Below are 10,913 nucleotides of genomic sequence, written 5' to 3'. Positions count from 1 at the left end.
AGTTTACCGAATTCCCTTCAACCTTCCTTGTTGATTCAATCCATAGGAGGAAACCCATGACCCAATTTTTTGACCTAGAGTTGCATGCTTCTCACCATTTCTTTAGCTTTTCTCGGGAGAGCTATGACCTTATGCTATTAGATCTTCAAGGGATTTGTAAGCCAACATTGGGTATGCTGCACAATGTCGGCATGCATGATGTAAAACGGTGGAACAAGATGAAGGACAATCTTGTGATCCGAGGATCCCCTCGGCATGGATCAGTTAGGATCTTCTTGAAGGGTCTCCCTCCCAGAGCCATTGCACCAAAGGAGGAGTGGACAACCATTACAGAACAATATCATGTCGACCAGCAAGGGGCTCATTTGAGCATGTTGGAAACTATGAATCAGATGAAAACTGCATGTGCACAGATATCAAAAGGCATGGCATACCTACTTCATTCATTAGAGATGCGGTCAGAAATTGTCAGGTATGTAAGAAGGATCCTATCCTCCAATCTAAATCGCTTATGTTTCAGAAGGTTGGACGGTAGGGCAATGCCGGTGAGAAAATTCCAAGTGAAAAAATTATTACAGATAGACTTCATGTGTGTGATGTGCTGGAGAGTATTATGATAAACCATAAAGTCAGGCTTGTTAAGATAAGATCAGCCAAGGTAGGCGAAGGAAAGGTAGAGGACTACTATGTTTGTCATCATGGTGGTTCAAGAAGGCATCATGGAGAAAACAAGCGTAGAGAGAGGAAAACGAAGAAGTGCGGTTGTCCTTTCAAGGCACAGGTTCAATTCAGTGAGGGAGTTCATGAGGTCACGATTTTGCTTTGTGCTACGCATGAGGGCCATGTTCCTGGCTCTCGGGCTGACTTATATCATCTACCTGTTCATCCAAGTGTGCTTCAATGTTGCATGGAGGATTATTTTGATGTTGGAACATGTCGCCATGTTGCCAAAATGTCAGTTTCAAAAGAAAACTTCCACAAGCAACGAGCATCCTTGTTAGATCGCACAACTTTTCGATTCTTCATGATCTCAAAGGAGGTCCAACAGTTGGCATATAGCCTACGGCATGAAGGTAGCAAGATAATTTTCTTTTCCTGTCACCCCTTTAATTATTTAACCATTTTGTTTTCTCTAGGTCGTGCATTTGGGAATGATTGGTCTGCAATGTACATGGAGGCTCTAAAGTTACAAGCCGCAGGGAAGGTACTTTGGAGTGCCCTATCTTCATTTTTATGTTTTCCTTTTTCTTATGTCCTTATTTAGTTGCTTATTGCTTTTGAAAGGTCGCATATGTGCAACCATACAACCCAAATGCTTTGCAAGACGTCAACAAGCCGTTTGTCGTCATCATTCAAGATGATTGGATGCTTCAGATGTGTATTTGATTCTCACAACATAATGCATGGGCCGTGGACAGCACATTCAAGACAAACGTTTATGGGTTGCCATTGTATGCAGCTGTTTTGCCAAATCAAAATGGTACAGGGATTCCTTTGTGGTTGATGATGTGCACAAGTGACCCTGGGACATGTCAGGAGAGCGTTGCCCTTGAATTGACCATCCGGATGATATTCTCGAGAATGGGCAGCATACGACCGAATGCAATTGTGATAGACAAATGTCCCCAAGAATTGAATGCCATCTTGAGTGCTGTCAAAGATGATCCTGCTTGTTGGGCTGAACACAGTGAAGGACAACGAGTCCAAGTAGCATGTCATGTCCTGGTTTGTTGGTTTCATGTCAAAAAGGCTTGGGTGGAGAACCTTTTGCCGCAAATGCCAAGACACATGCAAGACCATGTTTATTCTTCAATGTGTAACTTGATGCACTCCAGCTCCGAGGACGACTTTGAAGCTCGCTTTCAGCGCCTCTTGCTGGACTACTCCAATCATGAAAATATTCAACGTTATGTCTCCAATGGATGGTGCTCGAAGTCATGCGTATGGCGTGAACGCTGGCCGAAGTTTGGACGTCTTTTTCCCCATGGCAATGTGGACACAACGAATTTGGTAGAAAGACTATGGCAATATGTCAAGTATACTCTCTTGGATGCGAGGATAAATAGGCCAGCTTTGGATCTACTACATGCACTTGTTGGCAATGCGAGGAGTGGAAGTTGGATGGGAGGAACTCTCTTGGAGTTCTTCAAGCAAAAGCAAGAGCTAGGTGAGCTATTGTCCCACTCCTTGGACTTTCTCTTCGATCTACCTCTTAGTAAAGTTCATGGCATGTTCATTGACAGCGGATTCTAGACGATTTGCTGTGTATGGTTCAAGCAAGAGTGCAACAAAGGCACTAGCTGCTGGGGAGAATCTATGTCAATGATACAAGACTAATCCTGAAACTCTTCAGGTGGTGAACGAATCTACATTACTCTTCAAGATTCAAAGCATGACATCAGACTCTTGGTACCATGTGAGCATGCAATCCTCGTACTGTGATTGCCCAGACTGGTCCTCCCAATGCAAGCATCTATATGGGCTTCGGTTAATACTTCAAAGCTATTTTCCAATGCTTCATGCAATTTTACCTATTGTGGATAGCGTGCATGCAATGGCTGACCTTGGAACCAGCGATGGAATGCAACAATGTGCCCAAGTCTTTGAAACAGGGAGTGGATGTGATGACAAAGCACTGGATACTGATATGAATGGCATTGGACCATACTTGCAACAGGTTGACATGGAGATAGTCAATTGTATCGACAAATCTAGGGAGTTATTGCGACAATTGGCTGATGTATTACCACAGTGGACATTGCAGCAAAAGGAGGTTGCTCTGAAGAAATTAAAGATCTCTATGGAGAACTTGGAGAATCTCCATGAGCTGGAGGAGATCAGCTTGCCAAGAAAGGGTAGCATCAAACAAATCCAGGCAAATGTCACACAAACACGGCTTGGGAATGGCAGGCTATCGTGTATCATTGATGGCATAGGTGAGGCAGTTGAAGGTTGTCCAGAACCAGCAAAAAAAACCAGAAACACAGGTTCCTTGAAACGTAATCACCAGCGAGGGCAAAATCGAGTGCGTTTTGAGAAATGGCGACGTGTTAATTGCCGGCATTATTGTAGCAAAACCCTTCTTGTTGATGGCTCAAATATAGTATGTTGCCATACATGCCATGCTTTGCTCCCTCTATCTCAGAAGCACATGTCTGCAAATTCAACTTCCCAGATCATGAACCACCTTGTACAGTTATGGGATGGTGAGAACCCGGCCAATGGTTCTATCATAGCATGTGACCACAAGGTATCGCATATTGATTGTGAACGACATCTCACTGTGAAGCTTGATGATGGACGGATATATGAAAAGATCTATGCGTCGCGGACACGAATTACTTTTATATGACTTGCGTGCGGTTTAGGGTCATCCTCATATGTCATGCCTCATTGGAACTTTGCAAGCTATGTATGTTTTGTGAACATGACTTGGACAATTGCAATATATTTGTTTTTGGAACAATTAGATTGATATGATGTGGTCCCCAAGAAGCTAGACTAGTTTGTAGATATCCTAAAGTTCATTTGGGTTGTCTTAATCTGGTTGTTTGTTCTTTATCACTCGTAAGTGGTCGCAACAATGAAGTGTTGTCTCTTTGATATCAACAGCAAAATGAAACCATAATGCATCAACACAAGGTCTTGCATCTCTATATAGGGCTATAGGTTGAGCCCAAAAGGGTCATGCTTCAACTGATCTTGATGGCGATTTTGTTAGGTTTAGGATGCGTGCACATCAGCCATGTACATATGCTTTTACCAATTCTGGGATTCTGATTTTTGCTCTCGCTCTTGCTAGGTCTTGCATCTTCCAGATCAGCCTTAGAAGAAGGTCCTTATAGTTTCCATCCATACACAATGGGACCTTGCCATAATCTCGGACATGACCATAAACTGATTGCCAAAAGCTCACACACCCAGCATGACTTCACCATAAACACACACATTCAGCATGACACTAAAAACAAACCTCGCCATAATGCCCTAAACGTAGGGTCGGCACAAACACCACCAATCGGACCTCGCCATAATCTCGGACATGACCATAAATTGATTGGCAAAAAGCTCACACACACCCAACATGACACTAAAAACAAACCTCGCCATAATGCCATAAATGTAGGGTCGGCACAAACACCATTCGAACCTCGCCATACTCTGGGACATGACACACACAAAACAAATCTCGCCATAATGCCATAAATGTAGAGTCAGCACAAACCATAACATCAAATTGATCAAGCCGGTTAAGGGTTAAATGATCAGTTATAGGAGACTCGAAATGGACTGCAACGGCACAAACACCAATCAGACCTCGCCATAATGCCATAAACCTAGAGTCGCTCGGCACAAACACCAATCGAACCTCGCCATAATGCTATAAACCTAGAGTCACCATAACATCAAATTGATCGATCCATTTGTATTACATGATCACTAATATACACATAAACATTGGCTTATCAGAGAGTACATATAATAACTAAACCCGGATGAAGCCTAAACCTGCATACAGAAATAAACACGGTCGTTGAACATACATCCGATCAACCCAGACGAAACCATAAACCTGCATACAGAAATAAACATGGCCCAACAACCACATCCGATCACTAAACCCGGACGAAGCCATAAACCTGCATACAGAAATAAACATGGCCCAACAACCATACACCATCGAAACTCGCCATAATGCCATAAACCTAGAGTCAGCACAAACCATAACATCAAATTGATCGAGCCATTTGTGTTACATGACAGTTATAGGAGACTCGAAATGGACTGCAACCTTATTAAACAAAAGACTAAACCTTGATTGTAGGAACTCACGATAAGTCATATATACATGAGTACCAGATAAAAAGGATAAATTGTGGTCAGAATGCATCAATATAACAAAAGGTTGTTGGACCACTAATATACACATAAACATTGGCTTATCAAAGAGTACATATAATAACTAAACCCGGACGAAGCCATAAACCTGCATACAGAAATAAACATGGCCGTTGACCATACATCTGATCACTAAACCCGGACGAAGCTATAAACCTGCATACAGAAATAAAAATGGCCCAACAACCATACATCCGATCACTAAACCCGAACGAAGCCATAACCCTGCATACAGAAATAAACATGGCCGTTGATCACATCCGATCACTAAACCCGGACCTCGCCATAAACCTGCATACAAAAAGAAATTGAGCCCAGAACTGAGCACCTAAAACATACATGGCTCTCAGACATAGCCATAAACCAACCCAAAACCGAGCACCTATTATAGATCCAGATATAAACGTGAAACATTGCACCAAAAGCTCGTCACAAAGGACAATGCACCACAAACTGGGAACACATTACAAAACCTCGCCATAAACAAAAGAGTCACCATAGACATACATAATCGGGGAGTCGCCTTAGGCAGAATCGGACCTTGCCATAAATTTTACTCAACAGGAAATAAAAATCAAACATCACCATAAATAATAATTTAGCTGGACTAGATGCATGTCCAGAAATGGATGAGGAATCGGGGTTCAATCGAGCTCAAGCATAAAACTCTGATACAGCCCGCTTACACCATAAACACTGGCCACACCTAAACCCAGACGTGGAAATAAACCTGCAAACATAAACAAACATGGCCACTAGCCCCACATGGAACTAAACCTGGACGTAGCCAAAAACCTGCAAACATAAATAAACCCAACCGTAACAAACCTGCTTGTATACATAAACATGGCCACTTCCCACATACATCAAACATAGTCCTAAACCTGCACATAGACAAAATATGGATCTCGGATGTGGCTAGCTGCCATAAACAAGCCCACATAAACATAGTCAGTAGCCAATGATTTGCTTTCTTTGAACGAATATTGCAGCATAAAACTCGCCATACATACTTTATCGACACAAACCCTGGACATTACATGTAGGATGATACAAAACCATTGTGCATAGACTGACACAAAACCTCGCCCTAAACCCGATCATACATAAAGTGTCATTGGTTGTTTTACAAAATGGCCATAGACCTGGCTCCCTCTAGCGCAAAATGCAACACATATGGTGACCAGCCATAATCTCATTCCCCCCCCACTATATCTAAGCACCAACTATGGAGGCTTTGCCTCAATGCCAACACATCATCGTGTATGAACCATGTCTTCTTCACGTGCACAACATCGACAAACACAAGAGGATTGAAGGAAATTAGAAATGAGATTAATATCCAGATGCATATGGTAGAAAGATAGCACTCGACACACACTCTAAGCATACCCAGCTTTTGCTCTTCTCCTGCAAGCAAGACTGAATTATGTAGCGAATGGCAGCCATGACATAAAACCCACAGTCAATCGCATTTGGTTGAATTGGGCCCTGCAGCATCAAACCATTAGCATGACTAACATGCCCTAAATTTTCCAAGCATGAGAGAGCACAAGGAGACATACTTTCAACACTTTTAACTCAAATTTTGTGGCAGGTTCAAGCAATGCATGTTGGACATCATGAGCTTTTACTCCTTGGGCCATCGCCTCCATAGCAATGCATATTCATAACAAGCAAGATAAAAAACCATTGATAGTCATATCAACTTGTTTCATATACCGACCTCCCCAAGCTATGATGAACAAATTCAACCCATGTACCTGTGCAAAACAGGTACAATATCCATCATGGTCATCCACCCAAGTGGGTCATAGTAGAGAATGTGGTTCTTTCTCCTACGTAGCCCAACAATCTTTGCATGTGTGGCAAGATACATAACACAACATGTCCAATGCTCCCTGTTGCAAAGAGAGACAACATCAGCATGTCAATGAGAATCCACAATGTAGCATATCTAGCAGCCCTTTGTTCTCTCCTTACAAACCACCTGTAAATGATTGGAAAAATGTAAGCACGCATTCACCAAAGTCCCTCTCCCCGAAGAAGTTATGTAAGACCGGCATGGAATCTTGCTTGCCCAAAGTTGCATCCACAACAGAATACCACATAGAGTCCACAAGCATCACTTGCATGAGGACATCTGAGCCTAGTGTGTACTCCATCCACCTGTAAAAGTGAGTATGTTAAGCACATGTTTGCTCACCATAATGCATACCACTCAATAACAAAAACATGGCGGTGATTACATTGCAAATAGATTCATCGTGCGCGTGGATGCTTTATTTGATAAGATGAAGCGTAGAGCCTGATCATCAATGTCCACTCGTAGGCCAAAGCGAAGAGAGTTGAGCGACATAGGCACATGTGAAGAGAATCTACATCCAACATGCCACAATCATGAACATAGTGAGTATCAAACAATTAGAAAACTGTGAACATAGGTATGGTTGACAAAAGCCACCTGTACAAGGCCCGATTACTACGTGTCGGAGTGGCAGGGCTGATTTCATGGCCTATTTTTTCAACTGTCAGCTGGTTATTACCGACATAAAATAGGAGAGCCGACAAAGATGCATCATCAGGAGAGCCTATTTCAATAGCTTTCTCTTGTGTCTTCCCTCTTTGAATCGGAAGCTTCTTCTTTGTTGGAGTTACAAGCAATGTAGGCTAGAAATGAATGCACATTTATTAGAACACATCAGCATGCTGGATTTTTTTTCACCGCTCTCAACACCTAAACAAAATTACTTATGCACAAAAAAGCAAAAGTTACAAATCCTAGACACATACATCCTCATCGAGCTTAAGATTGCTTAATGTCTCTGCAAGTCCTGGGCCCTCTTCTCTCTTGTCTTCATAATTCTCATTGTCGTCCTCTCCTTCGGGAGCATACTGGAAAGGGTCCTCATTGTCAGTGTCCTCCAAGGCTGCCTCAAGCCAAGGAGGAATATCATGCATCCTCTTCTGTGAATGTCCATAGCATGGTAGTTAGAGAATTAGTAGAAATTAATGAACTAATCAAACATGGTGTGCAAACATACTATGAAAATTGATGACAAAAGAAAATCAAATTAGACAAATCGGAAACTTACATGTGTGTTGTAACCTTCATCAATGCGCTTTTGAATTTTTGCCAGCCGGAGAGCCTTGACTGCCATGTAGTCTCGCATCTTCCCAGCCACAAATTCCTCAATAAAAGCGGCCTCTGACATGTGCTTGTACTGATTTCCGAGGTCCTTCCATACTTGGTGAGCCCGTATGCGCGTGATGTGCTGATACCTTTTACAATTTTGCCTAAACTTCCTATCCTTGTCGCCAAATCTCTTTAAAGCTGCTTTATGCCAAGCTTTCACTTCCGGATTAGGCATGAGGTTTGCTCTTCTCTCAGCTTCTTTGTGGAGGGGGCGACCTCCAGGGCGCTTTTCAATCTCTACAGTGATTCCATGGAAAGTCTTGAGGTGAGACATCATCCGTAGTCTTTTGAAGATGAAGGCCGATCGCTTTGGGCAATCAGCACTTGCGCGGCATTGGCGTGCTAGCCGTCCATCAGGGAGCTCAATCTTTAAATAGACTTTTGGTTCTTGGATGCTGGCTGCCTCTTCTTGCTTTGGAAGATCCTCAAATACCTCCTGTGCTTCTCCCTTTGCTACATCCTCTGTCTCAACTCCACATTCCCTTGAGCCCACCAACTTCTTTCGCGGACGGATGTTTAGGCTCGAGGGTGTGCCCATATCATGCAAGGTGTGCTTCCGTGGACTTCTCCTTGGTTGAGAAGTAGCCCCTTCTACATCGGCCTTTCCTCTTGTGAAGCGAGAGCAACCACCCCTTTGCCATGTTCTCTTCCCCTTTCTAGCAGGTGAAAGAGCCATCCCCTAGCCACAACCTCAAGCCAAATTAGCTCATGAAAAGCATGACAATAATTCCCTCTATTTCTCTCTCTCACACACACACACAGACACACACAGTCAGCCACACAACGCACTCCCTTTCTTCACATGGCCAAGCTCATGCATAACCCCATGGTCAAGCCCTGAGATGCTTGCAGAAAGCATGCATGGAACCCACACATCCAACCCTTCAGCGAGAAAAAAATTTGTGCTCACCTTCAATGCTCTGCCCACACAAAACGCATGCATCCCAACCTTCACAGCCACCGAGAAAAGGAGATGCCCTCACCCCACTTGCTGCTCCTCCGCTTGGCCCTCAAACGATGCTGAGCTAGAGCGATGACCGGATAGCGATGACGGGATTATCCACCAGTAGCGCAAAATCCTGTGGTTCCACTCTATCCTGTCCTTGCTCCTCTTGAGCCCTGACATTTTGTCTTGCACGTGCAGGTCCATCTTCTTGGAAGACAACTCTTCTAATCTCCTCAATCCTCTCTGGTTTAGAATGATATTTGGATTCATTAAAGTGAAAATCATTGCTGCGGACAACCTTTCTAGATTCGGGATCCCAAAGTCTGTACCCCATCTCACCAGAATTACCATAGCCTAGAAAGATGCACTTTCTACTCTTTGGCTCAAGTTTGTTCCTAAATTCCTTTGGAACGTGAGTATATGCCTCACAGCCAAAGACTCTGAGATGCTTGTATGAGGGCACCTTGCCTGACCATACCATCTCTGGCACTGAATCCTTCTGCAAAACCTTGCTAGGAGATCTATTTACAAGATGAACAGCTGTTGATACAGCTTCAGCCCAAAACCCATTTGGCAGCTGTGCATTAGACAACATACTTCTGACCTTCTCTTGTATGGTCCTATTCATCCTCTCAGCAACACCATTTTGAGGAGGATTGTAAGGAGCAGTAAGTTCACGTTTTATACCTTTTGACTCACAAAAGTCCTGAAAGGCCTTTGAAACATACTCTCCACCATTGTCAGTGCGTAAGCATTTAAGCTTCTTGCCACTCTGATTCTCCACAAGTGTCACAAACGTTTTGAAAACACTAAACGCTTCATCCTTGTGCTTGAGAAAGTAAACCCATACTTTCCTCGAGTAATCATCTATAAATGTCATAAAGTAAGAAGCTCCCCCTAGAGATAGGTTAGGCATAGGTCCACACAAATCACTATGAACAAGTGCCAACTGTGTATCTCTTCTACTGCTTCTATGCTTATGTGGCTGCTGTGTTTGCTTACCATACAGACAATGTTCACAGAATTCAAAATCATTAAATGAAAATCCAAGAAAATAACCAGAATGAGACAAGATTTCCATTCCCTTCTTGGACATATGTCCTAACCGGCTATGCCACAAAGAAACGTTCGGCTGCTCGGTTACATTGATTACATTTTTAGAGACATTTGATACATAAATCATGTAAAGTCCTCTAGACTTTACTCCATGTGCTACTGTCATAGAACCCTTGGATATCTTCCACATGTTCTGTCCAAAAGTGGTGACGTAGCCAGCATCATCAAGTAAACCTGTGCTGATCAAGCTCTTTGTAATTGCGGGAACATGTCTCACATTCTTCAACGTGAAAGAAGAGCCATTCTGAAACTTCAATTGAACATCTCCAACACCTAAGATCTCACATGTCTGCCCATTGCCTAGCCGAACATGATCTTTAGTGGTCACATAAGAGGTAAACCACTCCTTGTTTGGAGACACATGAAGTGATGCCCCTGAGTCTATAATCCAGTCACTCAGTGCATTTCCATCAGATGCTGTAAGAAGAGATGAGTCCATTGTATTCTTCAAGAAGTAGATGTCTCCTGACACTAGACTGTCATCCTCTGCAACATTTTTTGTCACATTTATTTCTTGAATCTTCACTGAGGACTTGTTCTTCTCACCATGGTCTTCAGCTTTCTCTTTGCCTTTTTCTGCTTTCCATTCACTGCAGTCTCTTTTCATGTGACCCTTCTTGCCACAATGGTAGCATTCTATGTCACTCTTGCCTTTAGCACTGCTGGACTTGCTACGAGACTGATTCCTCTTTCCACCTTTGTACTTTTCTTTGGTCCTTCCCCTGACAACTAAGGCTGTTCCTTTGCCTTTGTCCA

At 43.1% G+C, this 10,913-nt stretch overlaps 2 pseudogenes; one reads left to right on the top strand and one right to left on the bottom strand.

Moving 5' to 3' along the window:
* Window positions 1–952: 952 nt before the first annotated feature.
* On the top strand, window positions 953–3,352 carry LOC147439735 (uncharacterized; annotated as a pseudogene).
* A 1,134-nt stretch (window positions 3,353–4,486) lies between these two features.
* Window positions 4,487–8,771, bottom strand: LOC147439734 (uncharacterized; annotated as a pseudogene).
* Between the last annotated feature and the right edge of the window lie 2,142 nt (window positions 8,772–10,913).

This window comes from Adiantum capillus-veneris, chromosome 16, assembly GCF_014529385.1.
Source record: "Adiantum capillus-veneris isolate H3 chromosome 16, ASM1452938v2, whole genome shotgun sequence".
NCBI lineage: Eukaryota > Viridiplantae > Streptophyta > Polypodiopsida > Polypodiales > Pteridaceae > Adiantum > Adiantum capillus-veneris.
Note: the sequence above shows the minus strand (reverse complement) of the source record. Positions and strands in the feature narration are given on the sequence as shown.